Source organism: Stegodyphus dumicola, chromosome X2, assembly GCF_044657685.1.
Source record: "Stegodyphus dumicola isolate Sdum_Otavi_A_Nest chromosome X2, ASM4465768v1".
Classification (NCBI taxonomy): Eukaryota; Metazoa; Arthropoda; class Arachnida; order Araneae; family Eresidae; genus Stegodyphus; species Stegodyphus dumicola.
The window spans coordinates 58,030,806-58,051,324 of NC_140781.1; positions in this window are offsets into that span (position 1 = coordinate 58,030,806).

Genomic DNA, 20,519 nt, shown 5'->3' on the forward strand with positions numbered 1-20,519 from the left:
GATTACTTTCAGGGGAGCTACGCGAGTTTTTGATGTTAGTAGCTGCACCGAAATTGAAGAATGATTTGAAGACTTTAAATAAATCACTGCGGCGTAAGCTTTCTCTGATGCGTCACAGAAACAATGAAGTTCTATATTTGTAGATTTGGGCAATAATACTCTCCTAGGAATATGAATGCATTCAAGATTTGCGATATCTTCACAATAGATTTTCCATCTTTGATTGATTTCATCTGGCAAGGGATCATCCCACGAGATTTGTAATTTCCATATGTCTTGAAGCAAGATTTTTGCTGCAACTATAAAAGGTGCTAACCAACCAAGTGGATCAAAGATTTTCGAAATAGAAGATAAAATTATTCTTTTAGTAGAACACTCTCTGTTTTCGAGATTTCCAAAGTGGCAAGTAAACTCGTCTTGCGTTGGATACCACTCCAAACCCAATAATTTTATTGATTTAGTATCAACTACTGCACATGAAGAATTTGAGTTCCGAGCACTCAAAGCAGTTTCCAAAATCGAGCGATCATTAGTACACCATTTATGCAATTGAAAGCCACCTTTTTGTAAAAGTTCACTCAGTTGTGAAATTAACTCTACTGCGTCTTCTACTGTGTCTGAACCAAATAGGACATCATCAATATAACAATTGTGTAATATTATTTCAGCTGCCTTTGGGAATTTAGTTCCTTCCTCAATTGTTAGTTGTTTGAGTACGCGAGTAGCCAGGTATGAAGCGGAAGTAGTGCCGTACGTAACTGTGCACAACCTGTAAGTTTTAATCGGCTTCGATGGATCATCTCTCCAAAATATTTTTTGGTAATCGCGATCTTCATCATGAATTTGAACTTGTCGATACATTTTCAATAAGTCACTAGTAATGGCTATGGGATAGCATCTAAACCTCAAAAGAATAGTAAATAAGTCGTCTCGTACCTTGGGACCATTCATTAGCGTGTCATTAAGCGATATCCCTGATGTAGTTTTGGCACTAGCATTGAAAACGACGCGTAATTTTGTGGTAAGACTGGATTCTTTTAGCACGTGATGATGAGGTATATAATAATGAAAATTTACTTTATCTGGATTATCATCGGATAATTCTTCCATGTGTCCAAGTGATAAATATTCGGACATGAAGTCTTTATACTGTTGATATACTTCAGGAGTTTTTATTAATTTTTGTTCCAGACTAAGAAACTTGCGAAAGGCTGATGGTCTGGAATTACCCAACTCATTTCTTTTAGGCTTGAATGGCAGTTTTACTGAGTAACGACCCTTTTCACTACGCACGTGATTTTCCACGAAATGATTTTCACACAATCTTTCCTCTTTAGTTAAAGGTTTCGATGTGGGAATTTGTTCCAAATCCCAAAATGATTTAACTAATTCCTCCGTGTTTACGTTTAGCGTATTGACTGAAACCTGCTTACGGTTTGGGAATTCAAAATGTGTAGTTCCAGCAATTATCCATCCTAACTTAGAACAACATGCAAATGGAAGATTTTTGCCCCTTTTAATTACCTCGCCATTTATTAAAGTAAGGAATACATTAACTCCAAGTAAAATATCAATTTCTCCCGATTCATGAAATGTAGGATCTGCTAAAGTTAAATCCTGGAAATTTTCATATAAATTCAAAGGTAAAGTTACACTTGGAATGTTTCCTGTAATTTTGTCTATTATGTAAGCGGATGTTGAAATTCTGTAATTAGTATTAAAATGAGGTGTAAACAACAAGTCAACTTCTCCAGTAGTAGTTGTATTGAAAGTACCTAAGCATGACACTAATATCTTCGAATCCTTTATGCTCAATCCTAAATTGATAGCTGTTTTCCGACGAATGAATGATTTTTCACTGCCTGAATCTAGTAAACATCTACAATTTATGAATTCCTGGTTTGAGTTTTGAACCTTAATTAAAGCAGTACACAAAAGTACATGACTACATTTACCATTAGCATGAGCTCCAAAATGTTTATTTTCATAGTTGTTTGCACAAACAGTTGGAGAAACCTCACTCAAAGTGTTTTCTGGTTTAATTTGCGATTTCGGAACAAACACTTGTGCTTCCGATGAAGGGAATCTAGATGCATGTTTTGGTTTGAAATTATTTTCTAAATGCAAAATGCTATGAGGATGCTTAAAACAATGCTTGCAGGTGTTTGCACTCTTACACATTTTAACTTTATGGACATTAGACAAGCAATTAAAACAAAGTTTATTAGTCTTAACAAACTCTATTCGTTTTCGCACTGGTAAATTTAAAAAATTAGAACACCTGTATAAAAAATGATCTTCTTTACAAAATAAGCAGGTAGAATTAGAAATCAGAGAAGTAACCCTATTATACACTGGTTTATCTGATTTATGCGTTTTACTAACTAAAGGTTTACTGTTCTGTAATGTTCTAGCGTAATTCTTCAAAAATTCTATCAAGTCATTCAACTTTGGTATTTCATCTTTTTTTAATTGACGCTCCCACCACAACTTTGTCGAAACGTCAAGTTTTTGCAAAATAATATACAACAACAAAGTATCACTAAAATTATCTATCCTTTGATCTAATATTTCCAATGAGCGAGTTATTTCGTTTACGTTATCTACTAAACTTAATATCGAGGATGCAGATTCCTTTTGTATTTGTGAAACGTTAAGAATTCTTTTAATAAAAGCAAATATCTGTTCTCTCTTATTAGAAAATCTCTCTTCTAGTAAATTCCAAGCAATACTGAAATTTTGATCAGCTATGGGAATTGACTGAATAATGCGATAAGCATCATTTTTCAAAGAACTCTTTAAATATTGTAATTTTTGAGCTCCAGAAAGATTTGAATTGTTGCGAACACTAGCGTTAAATAAATCTTTAAATGTTATCCATTCAGTTAAATTTCCGCTAAATGTGGGTAAAGATAATTTTGGTAACTTTAAACTTTCAGAGATTGATTCAGGTACGACAGGTTTGTCGCCATTTGCATTTACGACCTTGTAAATCTTTAACTTACGAATAATTTTTAAGTGAACCTCCTCAATTTTCTCTAAAATCGACTGTTCTTCGTCAACGAAAGTGTCTATTTTTTCATCATCACAATTTGTATAAATTTCTCTAAATAGAGATTTAAAATCTTCCTTAAAAATTTTACATTTTTCTAAGATTAATTCAGCTTCAGCATTATCTAAGTTATCATAATCTATTCTCTCAATGAATTTAGTTAACTGTGTTTTCAAAATTTTCTTTCGCTTTTTTTCTATATCTGACATTTTGAAAATATTCTAAATTCTCGATTTTACTAATACTTTAAACACAACAATAGTAGCAATAAGGAAATCTCAAATGCAATTAAAATGCGTTAGCTATTTCACTCACCTCGAACATTGTATGCATTTCGTAAGTCTTGAGAATTCTAAACCGAAATTGCATTATCAACTCCATTACGGACACGTAGAATTCTTATTCACAAGCGCGGGTTTTACTCGAAGCTCCGGCGTATGACGACCAAATAATGTAGCGAAGCGGTATCTTAACTTTAAATTAATAAACCTAAGAATACATCACTGCGAGTGGACTGTAAAATTTAACCTTTATTCGCGGTTTGAACTTTCGAACACAACACAGCACAAAGTAAAAACGACAGAGTTACAATTAGCGGTTTTAAGAATGCAAGAACAAAATGCGAACTACGCATACAATCTGCGCATTGCGAAATAATATCTAACAGACAGGCTCTGGTGGCTGAAACAGAAACTCTCTCGATTTTCGGCTGATAAAACTAATTCTTTTTCAAGGATAATTTTGCTCCTTGAAGAAAAGGGAAGTATATCAGTTGTTTAAGGAAACAGAAAGATTTTTATACAAATTTTAAGACAGTTTAGGGTTGTATTTCCCCCTTATTGTATTGGAACTACTGATAGAAAATGGAAAGGCAGAAAGTGATACTTAATTTTAAGTACGCTACAGCAATTAAAATCACAGTACTTTTGAAACTATTTTGATGAATCTCTGTGAGCGAATGGCCAAAACAAGCCGTTACTCGCTGCATGATATAACGTCAACAGACCCATCATATAATGATCTCGCGTGTGAAATTCCTATAAGAAGAAATGAGATGGAAGGAGAAAGACAAAGCCATTGCCTCATAGCAGTAGTTTTTAACCTATTCTAACTTAATGTTCTTCTAGGCAAGTTGAAAATGACATTAAAAATTGCAAATTTTAAATTAAATATCAAAATCAATTCTTGTCGTACGTAAGTCGGACTTCCCATAATTTTATGTTTTCATAACGAGTATCAAACATTTTCAAATATAAGTACAAGAACAGGGAGACCGCATAAAAAGCTTAATTTCGTTATTTGTCCATAATTCTATTTTTTAAAATCTGACGTTAATGTAAAAACATAAATATTTTCTTCATTTAAATACTTATGTAATTGTAATAATTGTTAGCAGACTTAAGACCATCGGACCATGATGTGTATTCTATCGTAAAGGCATATTGCCGAAAAATTGTCTTATTTGAAACTTAAACAACATTAAACTAATCTGACCATTTTCTATGCTGTTAAAAATTTTAAATATTAGCAAAATCCCCATTCCCAGAACATTAGAGCAGGATATATTTTCTGAATTTTTATTACAATTGCGACGGCCCTTTTTGGATCTTGATGCAAGTGCAAAAGGTATTTCCATGTTTCAAATTCCATTTGACTTTATAAGGTATTTTCTTCCTCCCTCCACCATGTTTTCGTGGTGCAACAGTAGCACACGGGGCGCATATTCGAGAGGTCCGAATTATAGACTCGGCTATGGTATTGCACACATTTAACGTTCCTACTGCAAAATAACCTAATGATTTCTACAGTGGCGCCTGAACTAAAAGGTGGTAGAGAACATTTCGTCACCAACAGGATTTAGCGATTAAGTTCCCTAATCCCCAGTCGTCCTTTAAAAGGGGGAGTATATAAGGTATTTTCTCCCTTCTTACAGCATGCCTTCATGGTGTAACTATAGCACACGCAGCGCTAATTCGAGAGGTCCAGACTCGCGTATCGGCGAGGGCACTGTAAATATTTTACGTCTCCTGCGTCAAAAATCCTAATGACTCTACGACTTATATAATTGAGGAGCTTCCATCAGATCTTCAACTGGACGTGACTGATTTGCTGTGTGATGATATGTTAAAAATACTGTTTAAAGAAAATGATTTATCTCAGTTTTATAAATATCTTTCGGAAGATAAATACGCTCAATTAACATCATATGGACATGGGTGGATATCCCTACTTGGAAGTACTTACCAATGCGAAATAAAATTTTTGAAAATAAAGTATGTAAAATCGCGGTTCAGATCATTAACAACAGATGACCATTTGCAAACAACTTTAATGGCGGGAAGTATTAATATGTTTGATGAAATATTATCTCAGAAAAAACAATTACACTATTCGCATTAGAAATTTTAATCTATTTATTAATAATTTTTTTTAATATGTAAATGTAAATCTTTTAGTCTTTTTTTTTTGTAAGAGTTAGTGAAATGTGTATAAATATTATGTTAAAGTATCACTTCATAATAAAAAATTTGAACTTCTCCCTATGAGAAAATTACTTGTTCATATTTTCTTGTTTGACACGGCAAGCCTAAAATTCTTACTATCTGGCCCTTTCTAAAAAAGTGTGACAAACCCCTGCCTTAGACTGCCGCATGAAGAAGTACTGCCCGTTGAATCTCTTTTTTGCATGATGCCATCATAATCAGATGAAGACATTATCGGTGCAATGCAAGTATACAGGGTGTTTCGAAGCTCAAGGGGAAAAAATTAAGGAGTGATAAAGATGTTTATATTAAAAATGCCTTCACGATTAAAGGTACGTTCATCCGTGAATTACACATGTGCACTGAAATCATTTTGCGCTGCTAGCTGTTACAAAAACCAAAGTTCAAACTCCACACGTGGCGCATAATTTGCAGCTATCAAAGCTTGCAATTTCTGTGTAAGGTAGGGTTGTAATTCTTCGTCCCGTAATACTCGCCAAACAGTTGAGGGGGGGGGCAAATTTACGGCACGGGAAACCTCTCGTGTGCTAATATCCAGACGATCTTCCACTCTTTACAGAGTGTTCTCTACAACTTGTGGCATCTGTACTCTCCTGCGATCCCCTGTACCATGTATGCCGGTGACAAAGGATCCCGTTTCACCCAAGCACTGATGAAATCGCTCGAAGATTTTTCGGTCTGGCAGGGGTCTTTTCGGAAGGAAACGCTATCTGTGCAGTCTTTTGGCTTCCAGAGCATTCCTATTCGCAAGAGCATACATAAAATGCGTATCTGCCTTTTCCTCATTACTACACTTCGAAATGTCTTCTGAAATCCACGCTAGAAATGGCAATGTGCTCGCGCTTTATTACAGCGCTGTCTAGCGGTTCACCACTTGCTTTCCGCCCATGCATTTTATGGTGAAAATTGCTTGTTTAGATGTTTTCTATCACCGCTTAAATATTTGCCCATGAGTTTCGAAACATCCTGTATAAGCCCTTTATTGAGAGCATAAATCACTCGCCGTGTTCCTCGCTTCCCATCAAACTTTAAGTACATTTTTCAGCCATTAATTAACAGTATTAGTTTTATTCAATACATCAATTCTTCTTTAAGTACATTTTTCAGTTTTCTGAATGAAATGTTTATGGTAATTATAAAAAATTTATTTTAAATTAGCGCCCTTGCTAAAGATAATTTTTTATAATAGTTTGTTAAACATTAGGCATTTAAGGAAATGAGCGAAAGTTTTGATTTGAAAATCCCCAGGTGGTTCGATACTAGACCAATATTAAAGTGCGGGAATAAGAATTAAGCATTATTAGCGATGATTTATAATGTATCAGGAATGCTGAGATTATTACATCGAGCTCTTGCATGCCTTGAGAAGTGCAAAATATGACATGATTGGAAATGTTTGGTGAATTATTTTCGGAGAGGAAACAAATCACTCCGTTGCATAAACATTCTTTTATGCAAAAAAGAGTTTAAAGTAAAAGACAATGGTCGATGTAGCAACACTGGCTTGGATAAACGTGCGCCAAGTAGGTATTGTATGATAATAAAAGAAGGCGTAGCCAAACTTTTAAAATGAGGAATAATATGCTGAAAATTAAACATTCCTTTCTCTCTTCTTAAAATAAAACTGTTAATTTTTTTCGCAAATTTATTGGAGTTTGTGTAATAGAACATTTGCTCTCATCCGTGGTATATTTGAAAGGAAGGGATAGTGAAGAATGCATTACAAATTAAGATCAAATAATGCGTTTTTAGTCTGGTCTTGCCTCTGCTAAAAGACCCGGAGGAAGTAGTCGCCCGGGAGGAAGTCAGCCAAGGCCTTCAGTAGAAAGGCAGCCAGGAGGATCATGAAAATCAAAATAATAAAATTTGGATCGTCCTCCCCAAATTTATGGAAACGGTACTGATGCTAGAAGTGACGAAAGTGACAAAAAATGGACAGCGTCCTTGGCGATGGGGCCACTAATAGCAAAGATAAGAATAGAGACGGAGCACCAGAACTTCGTCAATGATTTAACAGGTATTGCTTCTCCGAACTACTGTACGTACTGGACGCACAGTCGGCCGGCACTAGAAGCCAGTCCTACGAGATATTTCACAGACATTTTTTACATCAACGTTAAACATTTTTCACATTGAATACGCAGTTATACATTGATTATATAATTACAAGTTACACACACTTGCAACGATCTTAACAGATGGATACATTATTTAAATATAATTACATTAAAGCCAAACAAAATGCAGCTCGCATTTTGTTTCTGAATTCTTGTAAAAGCTAACTGTAACTTTCACGCTTTACTTTTTACTGTGTTGTGTTCGAAAGTTGAAATCGCTAAAACAAAAGTTGTACTACAGTCCACTCGCAAAGATGTATTATTATGTTTTGTTAATTTAAATTCAAGATACCGCTACGCTACATTAATTTGGTCATCATACGCCGGAGATTCGAGAAAAAGGCGCGCTTGTGAAAAAGAATTCTACGTCTTCATGATGTTGCTGAGAATGAACTTTCGGTTTAGAATTCTCAAGAGTTACGCAATGGATACAGTGTACGAGGTGAGTGAAAACGTTAACGCATTTTAATTGCATTTGACATTTCTTTATTGTAATTAAAGTATTAATAAAATAAAGAATTTAGAATATTTTTAAAATACAGGAGAAAAAAAAAAAAAAAAAAAAAAAAAAACGAAAGAGAGTTTTGAAAACACAGTTAACGAAATTCATCGAGAAAATAGATTGTGATAACTTAGATAATACTGAAGCTGAATTAATCTTAGAAAAATGTAAAATCTTTAAGGAAGATTTCAAATCTCTCTTTAGCGAAATTTATATAAATTGTGATGATGATAATATAGACACTTTAGTTGAGGAAGAACAGTCGATTTTAGAGAAAATTGAGGAGGTTCACTTAAAAAATTATTCGTAATTTAAAAATTGACAAGGTCGTAAATGCAAATGGCGACAAACCTGTCGTATCTGAATCAATCTCTGAAAGTTTAAAGTTACCAAAATTATCTTTACCCTCATTTAGCGGAAATTTAACAGAATGGATAACATTTAAAGATTTATTTAACGCTAGTGTTCGCAACAATCCAAATCTTTCTGGAGCTCAAAAATTACAATATTTAAAGAGTTCTTTGAAAAATGATGCTTATCGCATTATTCAGTCAATCCCCAGCTGATCGAAATTTCAGTATTGCTTGGAATTTACTAGAACAGAGATTTTCTATAAAAGAGAAGATATATTTGCATTTATTAAAAGAATTCTTCACTTTTCACAAATACAAACGGAATCTGCATCCTCGATATTAAATTTAGTAGATAATGTAAACGAAATAACTCGCTCATTGAAAATATTAGATCAAAGGATAGATAATTTTAGTGACACTTTGCTGATGTATATTATTTTGCAAAAACTTGATGCTTCGACAAAGTTGTGGTGGGAGCGTCAGTTAAAAAAAGTGGTGTGTGTATTTAACTATGGCAAAGCACACTAGGGCTATCTGCCTAAGGGGAGGGATGCCTTCGTAGAGGACTTTCTATGGGAAACTGGCTCGTATGCACGTTACACATGGGGAAAACCACGAAAACACCCATGCAGCCAGCCCGTTCGCGGGATTCGAACCTCGGACCGAACTACCAGTGTTCAGCGACTTTACCGCTCGGCCGCTGGTGGGCCAGTAAAAAAAAAAAAAAAAAAAAAAAAAAAAAAAAAAAAAAAAAAAAAACGAAATACCAAAGTTGAATGACTTGATAGAATTTTTGAAGAATTACGCTAGAATATTATAGAACAGTAAACCTTTAATTAGTAAAACGCATAAATCAGATAAACCAGTGTATAGATAAACCAGGGTACTTCTCTAATTACTAATTCTACTTGCTTATTTTGTACAGAAGATCATTTTTTACACAAGTGTCCTAATTTTTTAAACTTATCAGTGCAAAAACGAATACAGTTTGTTAAGACTAATAAACTTTGTTTTAATTGCTTGTTTAATGTCCATAAAGTTAAAATGTGTAAGAGTGCAAATACTTGTAAACATTGTTTTAAGCATCATTGTAGCATTTTGCATTTAGAAAATAATTTCAAACCAAAAAATGCATCTAATTTCCCTTCACGGAAAGCACAAGTGTTTGTTCCAAAATCGCAAATTAAAACAGAAAACAACTTGAGTTAGGTTTCTCCAACTGTTTGTGCAAACAACTATGAAAATCACCATTTTATAGCTCATGCTAATGGTAAACGTAGTCATGTACTTTTGTGTACTGCTTTAATTAAGGTTCAAAACTAAAAAAATGAATTCATAAATTGTAGATGTTTACTAAATTCAGGTAGTGAAAAATCATTCATTCGTCGGGAAACAGCTATCAATTTAAGATTGAGCATAAAGGATTGGAAGATATTAGTGTCATGCTCATTTTTTAATTTCAATGCAACTACTACTGGAGAAGTTGACTTGTTGTTTACACCTCATTTTAATACTAGTTACAGAATTTCAACGTCCGCTTACATAATAGACAAAATTACAGGAAACATTCCAAGTGTAACATTATCTTTGAATTTATATGAAAGCTTCCAATATTTAACTTTAGTAAATCCTATATTTTATGAATCGGGGAAAAATTGATATTTTGCTAGGAGTTAACGCATTACTTACTTTAATCAATGGAGAAGTAATTAAAAGGGACAAAATTCTTCCATTTGCATTTTTTTCTAAGTTAGGATGGGTAATTGCTGGAACTACACATTTTGAATTTCCCAAACCATAAGCAAGTTTCAGTCAACACGCTAAACGTAATCACGGAGGAATTAGTGAAATAATTTTGGGATTTGAAACAAATTCCCACATCGAAACCTTTAACTAAAGAGGAAAGATTGTGTGAAAAACCATTTCGTGGAAAATCACGTCCGTAATGAAAATGGTCGTTACTCAGTAAAATTGCCATCCAAGCCTAAAAGAAATGAGTTAGGTAATTCCAGACCATCAGTCTTTCGCAACTTTCTTAGTCTGGAACAAAAACTAATAAAATCTCCTGAAGTATATCAAGACTTCATGTCCGAATATTTATCCCTTGGACACATGGAAGAATTATCCGATGATAATCCAGATAAAGTAAATTTTCATTATTATATACCTCATCATCACGTGCTAAAGGAATCGAGTCTTACCACAAAATTACGCGTCGTTTTCAATGCTAGTGCCAAACCTACATCAGGGATATCGCTTAATGACACGCTAATGAATGGTCCCAAGGTGCAAGACGACTTATTTACTATTCTTCTGAGGTTTAGATGCTATCCCATAGCCATTACTAGCGACTTATTGAAAATGTATCGACAAGTTCAAATTCATGATGAAGATCTTGATTACCAAAAAATATTGTGGAGAGATGATCCATCGAAGCCGATTAAAACTTACAGGTTGTGCACAGTTACGTCCGGCACTACTTCAGCTTCATACCTGGCTACTCGCGTACTCAAACAACTAACAATTGACGAAGGAGCTAAATTCCCAAAGGCAGCTGAGATAATATTACATAATTGTTATATTGATGATATCCTATTTGGTTTAGACACAGTAGAGAACGCAGTAAAGTTAATTTCACAACTGAGTGAACTTTTACAAAAAGGTGGCTTTCAATTGCATAAATGGTGTACAAATGATCGCTCGATTTTAAAAACTGCATTGAATGCTCAGAATACTAATTCTTCATGCACAATTGTTGATACTAAATCAATAAAATTATTGGGTTTGGAGTGGTATCCAACACAAGATGAGTTTACTTGTCACTTTGAAAATCTTGAGAACAAGAGCATTCTACTAAAAGGATGATTTGTCTTTCATTTCGAAAATTTTTGATGCACTTGGTTGGTTAACACCTTTCATAGTTGCAGCAAAAATATTGCTTCAAAATATATGGAAACTACAAATCTCGTGGAATGATCCCTTACCAGATGAAATCAATCAACGATTTAAAATCTATTGTGAAGCTATCGCAAATCTTGAATGCATTCGTATTCCTAGGAGAGTATTATTGCCCAAAGCTACAAATGCAAAACTTCATTGTTTCTGTGACGCATCAGAGAAAGCTTACGCCGCAGTGATTATTTAAAGTCTTCAAATAATTCTTCAGTTTCGGTGCACTGCTAACATCAAAGACACATGTAGCTCCCCTGAAAGTAATTTCTATTCCTCATTTAGAACTCTGCTATGCAGTTCTATTAGTGCATTTGGTTCAAGCTGTTCAGAATTCAATGCAAATTCATGTTGACGATATTTACGCATGGAGTGATTCAATGATAGTTTTGACATGGATACAATCAGAACCCACACGCTGGCAAACCTTCGTAGCCAACCGCGTTTCAAAAATTCAATCAGTCTTACCATCATCACATTGGAATCACATAAAAGGGAAGGAGAATCCAGCTGATTGCACATCAAAGAGGTTTTTTTGCCTTCAGAACTTTCTACTCATGACTTGTGGTGGTATTAATTACTTTACTAAAGGTATTAAGTGGATATTTAACTCTACCGAAGCGCCAGGTTTCGGAGGATTATGGGAAGCTGCAGTGAAATCTACAAAGTTACATCTCAAGCGAACCATAGGTGAACAACTTCTAACTCAAGAAGAATTTACGACATTGCTAGCTCAAGTTGAAGCTTGTTTAAATTCGCGACCTTTGTGTCCAATGTCTGAAGATCCATCAGAATTTTCTGCACCTACGCCAGGCCATTTCTTAATTGGTATCCCGCTAACTGCCTAACCTGAAGATAATTTACACGATCAAAAAATTCCCATATTGCAACGTTGGAATCTTGTTGAAGAAATGTTTCAAAGATTTTGGAAATGATGAATATATTTCTAATTTGCAACGACGTTCAAAATTGTTTAAAGTGCAACCTAATTTAAAGATTAATGATTTAGTTATCATAAAGGAAGATAATTTACCCCCGCTACGATGGAAGTTGGGAAGAGTGCTGGAAGTTTTTCCTAGCTCAGACAATATTGTGCGTACCGTGAAGCTCAAAACTGCTAATGGAGTTTTCAAAAGGCCAATTCACAAACTTAAATGTTTTGCCTATCAGTGATTAAGTTTAATTTTTCTAAAGCATTGTAACTTTGTACTTTGTTTTAAATATAATTAAGTTCCTGAATTGTATCAAGGCTTCTGTGCATCTGTTTTGAGAACAATTTAGTTTCATTTCATAATTTCATATTAAGTTTTCTTGTGAATATTTTAATGACACTTTTTTTGCATAATTTAATATTGTTATGATAATTTCATTTTGTAAACGTTATTTAGATTTGAAACGATGTTTCAACGCCGGGCGGAATGTTTCGGCCACCAAGTCTGCCTGTCGTCTGCCTGTCTGTGAGATCTTATTTCGCAACGCGCAGTTCGCATTTTGTTTTTGCATTCTTGTAAACACTAACTGTAACTTTCACGCTTTACTTTTTGCTGTGTTGTGTTCGAAAGTTGAAATGCCGCCCAACGCGTATAGTGGTTAGCGTCGGTGACTGCCGTGCCGAAGGGTCCGGGTTCGAAACCCGGAGAAGGAATAGATGTTTGTAAATGTTTAATAAAAAGTTGTAAAAACGTTTGTTGTTAAATGTTTCAATAATTAACTCTTACGGACTGGAGGAAACGGCGTTCGCCAAAGTCCTCATCTCTTTTCTTCTTGCTTACAAAGCAAGATTGATACAGATACAGAAAGTTGAAATCGCTAAAATAAAATTTGTACTACAGTCCACTCGCAAAGATGTATTCTTATGTTTATTAATTTAAATTTAAGATATCGCTAAGCTACAGGTATAGGGATGCTTAGAGCATGCTGGCAAGGATCATACCATATAACGGTTTTCGTAACGTTCGTAAGTACGTATCTGTTTACAATGAGTTTCCTAACTTTTATTAATACCTCGCATTGACAGCTTCTGCCAGAAATGCTGTAACTTCCAGATTCTACCTGCCACAGTCCTCTGCTTATTATTGATGAGCTTTAGTTTTGAAATTACTTGCTCTCATATTAAAAGGCCTGTTGTAGGAAGGAGCCAGATTTTGGTGTCTAATTTAATACTTGTTTTGTAAACAATTGAAGTACTGCTGCAATACTAGCAGTTGCTTAAGTTGCTGCTAAACATTTTAGTTTTTCTCATTTCAAGTCGATGTAAGAAATGTTTTAGTTGCTTTCACGCATGTTGTAATCACTTCATGCTTTTCTAATAATATAACATGTTTATAAAAAATACTCTCTAGCAATGACTCTCTAGCTTATAGAAATAAAATATTGTGACTCTTATGCGTCTTGCTCTCAGGACTTAGAAGAGAAGGGCTAGCTGATAGAGCTTTTCCCCCTGAAGCAGAAAGTGAAAAGTGATGACGTAGTCATGATGACACTGAGCGCGCAGATGCAATTCACAGCTTGAAAATTAGCGATTTTGAACCAGCGTTTGAAATGAGCTGTGTGTGAAAGATAGGTATAATTTGGAAGAGACAATGTTACTGCTTTATGCATTTTAGACTGAACTATTAAAAAATTTAATAATACTTACTCAATTTTAAAATAATAGATAAAATGTGCTACTTTTTAACATAAAGTTCCGTGGGTTTTTTTCAATTTTTATTTGCAGGTTTTTTGTTTAATGAACGTTTATTTCTAATCATTTCTTTACCTGCATGTGAAACGAGAGAATTTTTATACTGCTTATAAGATAACTATAATAGCAGCTATTTAAATTTACTCAAAAAACAATTTTACATTGACATAGTTTTAAACATATATGACATATATGGCAACATTTCTGCTAACCTACGTTTGATTTTTTGCCTAATTGTAAATTTTACATTGTTATAATTCTCTTCCGATTCAATATAATAATTTTTTTAAATAATTTTGTAATTTATACTTATATCTATATTACAATTAAATAAATGTATGTAAGATTGTTACCTTAATTTTGACAAAATAGCTTTACTCAAAGTACCTAAAACAGTTATTTAATTTTTCAAAAGTGTGAGTAAAGGAAGCAAGTCTTTTTATGCCAATTACTTTAATGTTTTATACTATTATATTTTATCTAGAATGCTAATTTAGCACAAAATATAATCAATAATTAGTTACAAAGGATACAATAAGAATAACTTTAACAAGTACTTAACAAAATTAGTTTGTTAAATACTTGTTATTCTTGTTGGTACTATTCATAATACCGAAGATATTATCGATTAACTCATACAAGTCAGATGCTTTTTGATTTCCTGTGGGGTGGAGTATACCTTTTGCGGTACTTTTTGAAAATAATGTTTTCTCTGGAGCGACGTTTTGTCTCTCGTTTCCCTTGACCATTAAATAATTCGGTTTTAGTTTGTGACATAATTTGATTTCTTCTCAATCTCTATTTAAAACCTCATTAATAATAACAAAATTTAAAACAGTTCCATCTTCTAAAACAAATCCTTTATCTAAAACGTGGTTTCTCAGTAATTTGAGGCAGAGCGCGAAATGAGACCTCTGATTAAAACAAACTGCACATTTTGAAAAGAACCGAGAACTTGGTCCAGTTTAGAGTCATAGCAGAGTTTTCAATCTATATGCATTTCGTCGAAACTGAGAACGCATATTTTTTCTACAGAATACAAATATTCGCCTCTTTCCTTCTATAGAGTAAGAACATCACTTTGAATTCTTGGACTACACTAAAACTTCCAAAAATCATAGCTTTAAGATGACAGAGCTCTTATGAAAATGCAACGTGAAATATCTTCACTAGTCCACCTGATCTTTTCCTTCTTTTTCAGTAATACATTAATCTGCGTCTTTATAAAAATAGGCTTTAGACATTTTTTCAAATTCTCCGGTTTGTGCTTCCCCCTTCCCCAAAATTTCGCTATTTGAGATTTTAATTTCTGATACCAATTTCTGTCTAGATGTCGTCCACCTTCTTTGCCGCTGAACAAACATTCTAAAATTTTTCTTTTCTCTATTTTTCAATACTTTGATACTTTCTAAGGATATTATTTTGTTCTTCAAATTATCAATGCATTCTTGTTTATCCTTAAACTTAGGGTATTCAGGAATATCTATATTTTCATTTGTGAGTTTTATTTCAAAATCATTAAAATTTGATTTACTATTGTCATCATCAATTTCGATTTATTATTGTCATCATAATTTGCTTTCGGCACAGCATTCCATTTCAACAGTTTCTTTTGTGGCTGTCCAAACAAGCGATTTTTCATATCATCTTCATAAACACTGCATAAGCAAAACCTCATTTGGATCCTTTGGTCCCATGAAATAAAATATCTGATCCTTTCGTACTTCTGTAAGTGCTAAGGCAAGTTACTACAGCGCAAAAAGCCCTATTACGTAAATGGTACTTTACAATATAGAATTTAAAATAAAAACTGACTAAAATTACATATATATAAATTATTTTAAATATATACATTATTAGAAAACAGATATATATATGATTAAAATTAATTTGGGATATGTAACCTCTAGAAAATCGTCTCACAGCTGAATGAAACTACAGTTTTAAACGCGGGAAATCAGAACAGGTGGCATCACAGTGACGTCAGATTACTGCCTGTTAATTTCCTCATCAGGCTCGCGTCGGCGAGGAGTCGAACAAAGAAATGAGCTAGCCCTTTCTATTTATCCCTGTCTTGCTATACCGATTTCGATTATGAAATCATAATTTCTCCATGTTTTTGTAAAAGAAGCTTTCAACCGGCATTACTGTTCTGTGTCATGGAACACTCTTAGTCAGAAAAAAAAACTGTACAGCTTTTTACATGGGAAGAATCTAGAAGAAATCATTAAAATCAGCAAATTAATGTACTTGTAAAGCTTTATACTGGTGCGATATAAAAATAATGAACTTTTAAATCTATTGAAAAATTATAATTGTTTCTTCGGAAAACTAACTAACATTACAGATTTTGATAGTCTGCCTGTTACCGCAAACAAATAAAATTATGCAAAATTGCTAAATATGAATAAGAGAAGGAAACTGAGCAGAGAAGTCCATGGATGTTTCCTGTTGTTCAAAATGATGTAAATTGCAGTTAAATGTTTGTACCACTTCCATAGGAACGAAAACAGCAATTTCTCGTTTTGTTTCAATCGAAAAGCATAGTCAATCAGTACACTATAGAAAACCCAAAGGAATCGGATATGCTTCAAAAAAGTGAAATCAGGTAAACAGGTTGCAAATTATAATATATCCAAGAGCAAATACGAAAAATCTGGTTTTCACAATCAGTTTGAATTCGTGAGCTTTCCAAATGAAGAAAAATTTCCTTCTTTATGTCTAATTTTCCCCAAATTTTATTTGATAAAATTTAGAGAAATATTTTGAATAATTATTAAATAAACTTAGTACTAGTTTGCACTTCAAAATATTTGAATTGATTATCCTTTCATTTTTTTCCTTCAGTATAAAATGAACCTATACATGAATTAATACCACGCATAAAAGTCAATATTAAAACAATTAATGAGTAAAATACTTATTTTACTATTTCTGCCAATATCAGTATCAACTGTATCAGCGGAACGACCTTTTCACCACTAAAATCAGCAGTTGAATGGTATTATTGACAATTCAATTGTAAAGTTTAACTCTCTTGGCTATCATCCATTAATAAACACTAAGTAGAACTTAAGCGACTTATCGACAAGTCGAAACAGAGAAACTGAGAAGAGTATCAAATACCCTTTATTAAAACTATATAAAATGAACAGAAGACACTCCTGGTGCCTACAACTTCACCAAATCCACCAAGTCTTCAACTCCACCAACATTTAGGGCGAGAAACTTCAAGCTATAGATCAGATATAAAGCTAAGATTTAAATAAACTAATAGCAAAAGGTTACGCAGAGCATTTTAACGCGAAGCTGGCTCACAACTTCACAGATGTGTATTTCAACTACCGGCAACTATAATGCAAGGCCGAAAACAGGAATTCTTAACTAAAGTACCAAATCTAGTAACAGGGCATCGAGATGAATAACACGCTTTGTCTTAACAATCTCAAAACCTCTCTTAAATACACGCGAAATAATTTACATTCTAGCGGGAAAACGGAAGGGGGGAAAGTAAGAGTACAAATCTAAAACATAAAATAACGGATTAATAAAACTAAAGAAACCTCACATCTTTCCCCGCTAAAATTTAAGTTTTAGAGACATTGGGATTTTTTTAGAAGGAAAAGAGATGAAAATTTAGCAACCGCCTTCGCCGGGAATCGAACCACGGGCCTCTGGAATACCGGCCCAGCGTGCAGAACCACTACACCACGAAGGCTTGCTAGGAAAGCGGGAGAAATACCTTATATACTCCCCCTTTTTAAAGGGCGACTGGGTTTTTTTTAGGGGACCCAATCGCCAAATCCTGGGTGTAGAGAATACTCATCCATCACCCTTTTAGTTCGGGCGCCATTGTAGAGACATTAGGATGTTTTAGAAGCAGGAGAGATGAAAAATTAGCAACCGCCTTCGCCGGGAGTCTAACCACGGACCTCTGGAATACCGCCCAAGCGTGCAGAACCGCTACACCACGAAGGCTTGTTAGGAAAGCGCAAGAAATACCTTATAAAGTAATCGTAACGAAGGTCTTTAATGACCTAGGTAAGTTCATAATTTAAAAATAACAAAGAGCCAACGTTTTACAAGCATGAAAACTTACAATCTTTGCTTAAAACTAGGGAAAAGATTTTGGCAGAACATACAACACATTTCACATAATTTTCCTCTTCAGTTCACCTTTATGACAATCTTTCATACATTTTCAGTTATTCTACAGTTAATTTTGCACCCCGTCTGCTCTCTAGCAAAAATTATTGAAATGTACGAGCGTGTACCATTTGTACAACTATTTTTTAGCACTACCCCTTAACTAAAATCCTACATGTTAAGATTTAGACACACTAGACCTGTAAAACACCTTAAATTCAAAGCTATTCCTAATGTGCAGGGCAAAACAGATAATTAAACTTTAGTGTTGGCTGAAAAGCCTAAATTTTAATTACATGCATACCACTAGCATTTGTTTTAACTTATTTTATATGACTCACTAGTTTGCACTTAAACATCTCATTCTACATCGAGAATTCACTTATACAAGTATACATACATTTAACTTTTGCGTTAAAACATATTTTAGAAGTAACCTTTTATTTTACAAAAGTACTTACCAGTCATAGATCATGAAACTTTTACAATATATTTACACTGAGAAAAATCTATTTAGTTTACAGTTTACATTACATGTACAGGAATTCCTTAATTGTTGTTAAAATTTCGGCAGCCTTCCTCAAAAATCAGTCTCTTGGACTAAACTCAAAATTTCTACTCTAAAACTAAACCTAAAATCATTACGATATCTGCACAATTAAATAAAAAGCTTCTTTTTAACATAATAAAACTAGAACGACCTCGCTTGAGGCAAAACTTAAGATAAATAGCAACTGCTGCACTTTTAGATAGATATAAACCAAAAACTGAATATTTAAAGAAATTTAAATTCCACTTATCTTTTTCTTAGCTGGTAATCACTCATCTATTTGACGAGAAAGTCGTCACATGATGGATATGTTTTCGACTGCTACACTCGTAGTGGCCTCCTGGGACGTGGCTCAACATCTGGCTGGACTAGAAACTTCCTCTTCGATGCTCTCTTCTCGAACCTCTTGAATATATATTGACGTTGAGGGAACTCTGTTGTCGTGCCCGCCTCCTGATGTCTGCGATCGCTGTCGGAACGTCGTCTATTGCTTAACAAGACCCGCACTCTGGTTCTTGTACAAGTTCTTCCGCTGCGGTGAATCCTTCTCCGCTCTGCATTTCGAGCGTAGAGCTTGCCGTGTAGACTGGCATTTGCTCCCGGAACCGGGATTCCTTTTCATTGATCCTTCAGCTGGTTCTGGTTCTGTTTCGGTAGCTCGCTGGATCTAATAGAACGTCGTACTCTACGTTTCTTTTTCGGAATTTGCTAGTTCTTGAGCCTAGCCTCTTCCTCTGATGCTTCAGTCCTTGGCTTTTTCTTCTCTGCTTCAGTATTTGTGTTACCCTGTCTTTTTTCCCCCGGGACTTGTGATGCAGATGGAACTTATTCGAATTTCCTTGCTGGCACTGCATTTCTGTCATCATGTGATTCCTGCAAAGTACCTCTTAAAAGGGGCATATCAGCCGGCTTATAATACGTTTTTAGCTGGTCAGTGTTAATACTCAGCTCTTCCCCATCTTATTTCTTTAAATTTATTATTGACTGCCTAATTCTTACAATTACGAAAGAGCATTCAAATTTAGGGCGAAATTTTCCTACTTTGGCTTCAGATGTACAGTGTTTAATTTTCAGACTTTAATCTCCCACTTTAAAATTACGCTTGCGGCGTTTTCTGTCATGTTATAATTTTTTTTTTTTTTTTTTTTTTTTGTCCTTAAAAAAATCTGAGTTAGGGAGAGCTTCCTTGACTAACTTTTTAATGTCTGCTATTTCAAATTCCCGAGACCTCTTTTGAATGAAAAATAGTTTATCCAGAGGGATAATTATCTTTGTACCCCATAATAATGCAGCAGACCTCTTCTCGTAGTATCATGTTTAGCCGTCTCCAAACCAAATGCCAACTCACAGACACAGCTATCCCAGCGCTTATGATAATTCTTTACAACAAACTACAAATAATCTTAATATGTAATTAATAAATAAAACTACAAATAAACTTAATATGTTCTATTTTACCCCCCTTTGCTATATTTGATTGCGGCTGATAAGGGACCATTTTTAAATACCGTATGCCAAGGTCTGCGCATAATTCCTAAAATATTTGACTAACAAATTATTTGCCATTGTCTTAAATTACTTTTAATGGAGCTTTCTATTTTAAAAATTTTAAAATAAACTTGTTTAGAAAAGAACCAGACATAATTTTAGCCAAGACTTCTTT